The sequence below is a fragment of the Pelophylax lessonae genome (assembly GCF_965119305.1).
Source record: "Pelophylax lessonae genome assembly, chromosome: 2".
NCBI lineage: Eukaryota > Metazoa > Chordata > Amphibia > Anura > Ranidae > Pelophylax > Pelophylax lessonae.
Window position 1 is genome coordinate 576333415 of NC_138769.1, and position 8400 is coordinate 576341814.

Below are 8400 nucleotides of genomic sequence, written 5' to 3' on the forward strand. Positions count from 1 at the left end.
AAGGCAAGAGGCTAGATGGTCCACATCAGGGGTCTCCCACCAGAGACACAGTTGTTGAAGGGACCATTCGCCCAGACTCAGGGCCTGCCGACTGAGATAGTCCCCCTGCCAAATTTTCCACCCCTGGAATATGCACACCAGAGAGTGCTGGAACAAATCATTCTGCCCACTTTAGAATGCCGGCCACTTCATTGGCCGCTAGTGCACTTTTGGTGCCCCCTTGATGACTGACATATGCCACAGCCGTGGTGTCCAATTGAATCCTTACCGGACACCCCTGCAGACGATCTGGAGATCCCTGCAGACAATCCATCCACCAGGACAGGCAAAGCCTGATCGCCCGAATCTCTACGATATTGATCGGCAGACTGGACTCCCGAGACCAAACTCCCTGGGCCGATTCCGTGCCCAAGACACCTCCCCACCCGGACAGGCTGGGTTCCGGGTAAACCACCGTCCAGTACAGGATAAGAAAGGACTTTCCCTGCTGATGTGCTGGGGAATGAAGCCACTACAGCAAGGATCCCCTCATCCCCCGGGACAACAGGATCAGATTGTCCAGGGACCAAGGATTCTTGTCGCATTTGACAAAAATCTCCTTTTGCAGAGGCCCGGTATGAAACTGAGCAAACGGAACCACCTCGAAAGTGGAGACCATCAAACCCAACACTTGCATGCAAGTCCTGAGAGATGACCGGCGGTTAGATAACAGGAAACAAATTGCATGCTGCAACTTCAGCAGTTTTGTTTCCTGAAGAAACACCAGAGCCAAGGCTGAATCCAGAGTCAGGCCCAGGTAGTCCAATTTGTTGGATGGAGTCAGAGCTGATTTTTGAAAATACATCGTTCAGCCAAACTCTTGCAGAGTTCGCACAGTGATGTCAAAATCGTCCTGTAGGAAAGACAGAGACTGTGCTCGCAGAAGGAGATCGTCCAGGTATCCCAGTAACACAATCCCCCTCTGCCTGAGCAATGCCAACACTTTCGTGAACACCCGAGGAGCTGAGGCGAGACCAAATGATAACGCTACAAATTGATAGTGCTCCTCGCCTGCGCAAAGCGAAGAAAACACTGGTGCCCGACAAATATTGGGATATGAAAGTAAGCGTCCTTGATATCAATAGAGGTCAGAAAATCCTCTTGATGAAGGGATGCTACTTCCGTGCGAATGGACTCCATTCTGAATTTCTGATCCCGCACAAAACGGTTCAGGGCCTTGAGATCCAAGATTGGACAGAACTTGCCCTCCTTCCTGGGGACAGTAAATACGTTGAAATAAAACCCCTGAAAATGTTCAGATTCTGGTACGGGTATAATGACACCTTGTCAGAGTACATCCTGAACCGCCCTGAGAAGGCCCTGCAGCCAATCCGGGGACAGGCACAGGTTGGAAGGAAAGAACCTTGCTGGGGGCAAGGACCAAAACTCAATCGTGTAACCGGACCAGATCAACTCGTGGACCCAATTGTCTTGAATGAAAGAGGTCAAGGGATCTGGAAAGAAGCAAAAGACGTCCCCCCACACCCCAAGTACGGGTGAGAGCGCCCCTTCAGGCAGAGGAGGACTTGTCTGCGGGACCAGCGGAACCCGCTTTTGACTTACCAACCCAGGGTCTCTTGGAACCTCCCGAGAAGGTACGAGAGGATTCTGAAGCCTTGTCCTGCGACCCCGCGGGATCAAAGGCCCGTTTGTGGGCCGAGAAGACAGGACCACGTTTGAGGCGAGGCTCTCTGCTTTTAGTAACCCACGGAAGCAGGTTACTCTTACCTCCTGTGAGACCTTTAATGATCTCTTCCATAGAAGCCCTGAAGAAGCAGTCCCCCACAAAGGGGCAATCCGTCAGCACCTTTTTGGATGCCTGGTTAGCAGATCAGCACTTCAGCCAAATCATGCGGCGAAGGGTCACCACTGTCACAGACAACCTACAGGCTAAAGGGGCCGCGTCCAGAGAGGCATCACAGATATACTGTAACCCCTGTATCAACCGATCCGCCAGCTCCGCCAGCTCAGGAAGATGCTGACCCCCTTCCAAATCCTTGTGCAGAAGCTTTGCCCATTCTGTCAAGGTCTGGTAGCAGTGTGGCTTTTTTCGAACCTGGAAACCTGAAAATCCTCCAGCGGCGGAACTGTCAGTTTCTTCAAAAGGGACTCCTCAAAAGGAACCCTCCTAGTGAAAGGCTTAGGTATCCCAACCATGCATTTCGGGGAACCCCACTGACTTTCAACAATCTAGTTGAAATAGGCAGGAAAGGGGAACACCTTAGTCACCTTGGTCTGCGGGTACCAAATTGCAGCGGCTCAGCTGACGCAGCATTACCTGTGTCCTCCATTTTTAAAGTTTCCCGCACCAATACAATCAGTGCCTCCACCAGCACCTTTTCTTGCGCAGATGTAGTGGAAGAGGATCCCTCCTTACTGTCAGAGCACTCCAAGTGTGTGGACGCAGACCCCGTGGGGTGACTTGCGTCCGCGGTGGCCAAATCAGCCTCAGAATCTGAGGATGCAGGTGAAGGCGGGGGGTGCTTTTTGCTAGGTCTCTTTTGAAGGGCCATACCCATTGTTGACACCAGTGACTGCAGGACCGCCGTCATGGCCACCAGAGAGGACTGAGATCCAGAGGGACCCTCAGCTACTGAGAGTGGGTCAGGTGGTGATACATGCTCTAGGGACTCCATTGTAACTTGGGAATGCCAGCAAATTCTGTATAAAATAATTTTTATAAACTCTGTAAAACCCCCCACCGCTGCACCGATGGCACCACAGGTCCCAGCTCACCAAGCAGAGCTGCTATAGCAGAAAGAGGTATGTACAGCCCCAAGAACTCCCCACCACCAACTTAGTAGGGACAGAGAGCGCCAAGCTGCCTGTTGCACGCTGATCAGAAGGGAAGAGGAAACAGATATCCAGCCACTAGAGGCCCACAGCCAAGCACCGCCGCTCCATTCGGCTACAAGAAAATGGCCGCAACATTGACTTCAATGGGATGCCAACGACACATGGCTGCCGACTACACAAACATGGCCGCTGAGCTTATGCAGTCATCCATAGGAAAATGGCGCCGCCACACGGTGGGCACGCGAACCTGGGACCCCCAGGGACCCTCCAGGTACTTAAAACCAGAAAGGCAGACCTAGACATGGACCCCCTCCAAGACATTTTACCACATAAAATTGGCAAAATTTCATGTTCCCAACTATGTGGGAACAGTTTGGGTTGGCCCCTTCCTTTTCCAACGTGACTGCGAACCAGGGCACAAAGCAAGGTCCATAAAGACATGGAGGAGCGAGTTTGTAGTGGAGGAACTTGACTGGCCTGGACAAAGTCTAGACCTCAACACGATAAAACACCTTTGGGATGAATTAGAGCGCAGACTGCAAGCCAGGCCTTCTAGTCCACATCAGTGTCTGACCTCACAAATGCGCTTCTGGAAGAATAGTCAAACATTCGCATAGGCACACTCCTAAACCTTGTAGGCAGCCTTCCCAGAAGAGTTGAAGCTATTATAGCTGCAAAGAGTGGGCCAACTCAATATTGAGCCCTACGGACTAAGACTAGGATGCCAGTAAACTTCACGTGCATGTAAAGGCAGGTGTCCTAATTTGTTTGGTAATATAGTGTATATACAGTGGATATAAAAAGTCTACACACCCCTGTTAAAATGTCAAGTTTCTGTGATGTAAAAAAATGAGACAAATATATCGGATATGCCTTCACTGGGAGACTGGGCCATTGCGGTGGACAAGATTGGAGACTTGGAACGTCTTTTGGCGCAGGAGAATGGGAAACTGGACCAATTCTCCACCACATGGTCATCTTGGTTCGTGTTCCGATTTTCAGCAGACTTCGTTCACTGGGCCAAGGGCGCAACAGATACTGGTACCCCTGTGCCATGATGGAGTGCGTACAACCTTCACAACACTTCCCCCTCTCCCTCTTTCCTTACTACATCTTCTGTCTCATTTATATTCTTCCCCTTATATTTCTGCCTTGAACTTTTCTGAGCTACCTTTACAATTAATTTAAATTCCATGTATATAACATCTCTAATGACCTTAACAGATCATATCCTACTGAGAGAAGGAGGTTATTGACGTAACTCATAATATCCTTTCCGATATAATGGGTCCATTTGCTTTTTGGTGGCCTTTGAGATCTATTACATGTATTTCAATGCGGAAACCTTTGGAGGTCTTTATTATTCTTTTAAGTCCGAAAATCAGATTGTGAAAATGCCATAATGTTGTAACTATGCTCATTTTCTTATGATCCTTATCTTTGTACTATATTGTATAACTTGGTATTTAACTTTTTATATTGTTATATTGTACATTCCTTTTATATTCATCTTTTAATGAAATAAGATTGAACAAAAATTAGACAAATATAAATAATTTCAGAACTTTTTCCACCTTTAATGTGACCTATAAACGGTACAACTCAATTGAAACTAAAATCATGTGGTTGCATAAGTGTGCACATCCCTCTTGTAACTGGGGATGCAGCTGTGCTCAGAATTAGGCAATCACATTCAAACTCATTTAAATAGGAGTCAGCACACACCTGCCTTTATTTAAAGTGCCTCAGATTAACCACAAATAAAATTCAACTGTTCTAGTAGGTCTTTCCTGACATTATTTTAGTCACATCCTACAGAAAAAGCCATGGTCCACACAGAGCTTCCAAAGCATCAGAGGGATCTCATTGTTAAAAGGTATCAGTCAGGAGAAGGGTACAAAATAATTTCCAGGGCATTGGATATACCATGGAACACAGTTAAGACAGTCATTATAAAGTGGAGAAAATAAAACACAACAGTGACATTACCAAGAATTGGACTTTCCTCCAAAATTGATGAAAAGACGAGAAGAAAACTGGTCAGGGAGGCTGTCAAGAGGCCTACGGCAACATTAAAGGAGCTGCAGGAATATCTGGCAAGTTCTGGCTGGGTTGTACATGTGACAACAATCTCCCATATTCTTCATATGTCTGGGCTATGGGGTAGAGTGGCAGGAAGAAAGCCTTTTCTCACGAAGAAAAACATCCAAGCCCAGCTAAATTTTGCAAAAACACATCTGAAGTCTCCCAAAAGCATGTGGGAAAATGTGTTATGGTCTGATGAAACCAAGGTTGAACTTTTTGGCCATAATTCCAAAAGATATGTTTGGCACAAAAACAACACTGCACATCACCAAAAGAACACCGTACCCACAGCAAAGCATGGTGGTGACAGCATCATGCTTTGGAGCTGTTTTTCTTCAGCTGGAACAGGGGCCCTAGTCAAGGTAGAGGGAATTATGAACAGTTCCAAATATCAGTCAACATTGGCACAAAACCTTCAGGCTTTTGCGAGAAAGCTGAACATGAAGAAGAACTTCATCTTTAACCACCTCCCACCCGGGCCATAGTACATATACGGCCGGGTGGGAGTCTCGTCCTTCTGATCGGATGTTCCGGAACGTCCTTCAGAAGGAGAGAGATCGAGCCGCCGCGGGCACGCGCAGCGGCGTGATCTCGATGTGCCTGTGTCCCTAGGACACAGAGCAACAAGACTCGGCAGGAAGGCCCTGTGATTGGCCCTCCTGATCACATGACGGCTGTGACCAATCACAGCCGTCATGTAATGTCAATACAGCCGTTGTAACGGCTTCGATCTCTTCTCCTCCTGACAGATCCTGTCAGTGTGAGGAGAAGGAGAGGATCGATTCTGCAGCCGGGGTGATCAGTGAGTATTTCTAATTACTCACTGATCACAGGGGGGGGGGGGTCTGTGCTGGTAATCAGATGATTGATTACCAGTGCAGCCCTGGGGGGAGGGGATGCCACTAGAGCCACCAGGGATGCCCACTCATGACCACCAGGGATGCCCACCATGGCCACCAGGGATGGCAAACAGGGCTCAGAGAGCCTGCCATCAGTGCCACCCATCAGTGCCCATCAGTGCCGCCTATCAGTGCCCATCAGTGCTGCCGATCAGTGCCCATCAGTGCTGCCTATCAGTGCCCATCAGCGCTGCCTATCAGTGCCCACCAATGCTGCATATCAGTGCTATCTATCAGTGCCACATATCAGTGCCCATCAGTGCTGCATATCAGTGCAACCTATCAGTGCCCATCAGTGCTGCATATCAGTGCCACCCCATCAGTGCTACCCAATCAGTGTCTCCTCATCAGTGCCTGTCAGTGCGGCGTCATCAGTGCTCATCAGTGCAGGAAAAAACGTATCTATTTACAAAATTTTATAACCTAAACAAAAAAACTTTTTTTTTTCAAACTTTTCGGTCTTTTTTTATTTGTGCAATATTTTTATTTGGTTTAGGTACAGTGCTGCATGACCGCGCAATTGTCATTCAAAATGCAACAGCGCTAAAAGCTGAAAATTGGTCTGGGAAGGAAGGGGGTTTAAGTGCCCAGTATTGAGGTGGTTAAGCATGACAACGACCCAAAGCATACATCCAAATCAACAAAGGAATGGCTTCACCAGAAGATGAAAGTTTTGGAATGGCCCAGCTAGAGCCCAGACCTAAATCTGATTGAAAATCTGTGGGGTGATCTGAAGAAGGCTGTGCACAGGAGATGCCCTTGCAATCTTACAGATTTGGAGTGTTTTTGCAAAGAAGAGTGGGAAAATATTGTCAAGTCAAGATGTGCCATGCTGATAGACTCATACCCAAAAAGACTGAGTGCTGTAATAAAATCAAAAAGTGTTTCAACAAAATATTAGTTTAAGGGTGTGCACACTTATGCAACCATAATATTTTCGTTTTTTTATTTTTACTTCCCTCCCTTGAAAAGATTTCAGTCTACAACCAACTAAGCGACCACCTCACTGTGAATAGCCTTGATCCCTTTCAGTCTGGATTTCACATTCAACACTCCACAGAAACTGCTCTCCTAAAACTCACAAACGATCTGCTAATGGCTGAAACATAGTTACATTGTCAGTCAGGTTGAAAAAAGACAAGTCCGTCTAGTTCAACCAATAAAAGAGAAAAAAAAATCATACAATCCTCTATACACAATCCTATACCCTCAGTTGATCCAGAGGAAGAAACCCCTCAGAAAATCCCAGCAAAGCTTGATCCAATTTCCTACAGCAGGGGGAAAAATTCCTTCCTGATTCCCCAAGAGGCAATTGGATATTCCCTTGATCAACTTTACCTATAAAACTTAGTACCCAGTTATCAGGGCAGCCATCAGAAATTTTGGGGCCCTTCACACAGCTTTAGGCGCCAGAGGGCCTGACCACCAACATTCCCCAGGGCCGTCCTACCACTGGCCGTCCCACCAAATCCACCTACTGGTCTTCCCACCGAGTCATCATCTGCATCCCTCTCCACAATGTAACTCCCATCCTCATCCCCACCCAGCATCATCCGCATCCCTCTCCAAAATGTAACTCCCCACCTTATCCCCACCCAGAATCATCCATCCCTCTTCACAACAAAACTCCCATCCTCATCCCCGCCCAGCATCATCTGCATCCCTCTCCACCCAGCATCATTTGCATCCCTCTTCACAATGTAACTCCCATCTTCATCTTCATCCCCACCCAGCATCATCCGCATCCCTTTCCACCCAAAAACATCCTCATCCATTTTCACAATGCAGCTCCATCATGTCAGCTTATCAGTTTTGGGTGTATGATGTCCCCTCTGGGGAGATTAAATACAGTCCACCAATTTACAGCAGCATGCCGCTTCACACCCACTGACTTAGTAATTTACCATATCTGCATGCACCTGAGAGGGCTGGGTCCCACTACTGATGAGGCTGGCCACACCCCCCTCTCTGAGTCCTGCCCAATCACATTATCGACCTAGTAGCCTGCTCCACCTCAGCAGGGAAGCGGATCACGGATCACCTGCAGGGAGGGGCACCGGAAAGGAGGAATCAGTGTCCCAGCTTCAGTGGCTTGTGTGCAGGGCTGCAGCCTGCAGGTATAGCTACTCTGTTGTGGACGATGCGCTGGCCATCGGCTGGCTGCTAAAAGTTTAATTGATTTTATTATGCTGCGTCTGTGGGGGTTGCGGGCCAGCCCTGGGGTCGGCCATGCGGGGTCCTTGGGACGCTCCGGACCCTTGCAAGTGTATTGCCTGTACCCCCCTGATGGTTACCCTGCCAGTTACATTATGTACTTTTAAAAAAAAATCCAGGTCTTTTTTAAAAACCAATGGACACTATACTGTACTCCTTCTCCTGGACCTTTCTGTTGCCTTTGAAATAGTGGACCACCCTCTCCTGCTCAAAAAACTCCACATCTTTAAATTTTGTGATTGTACTCTTTGTCTTTTTCTCTCATCCCACTTATCCAACCGCACATTTAGCATCGCCTACAATTCTAATTCCTCCTCTCTTTCTTTCTCTGTCGAGGTTCCCCAAGGTTCTGTTTTTGGACCTCTCC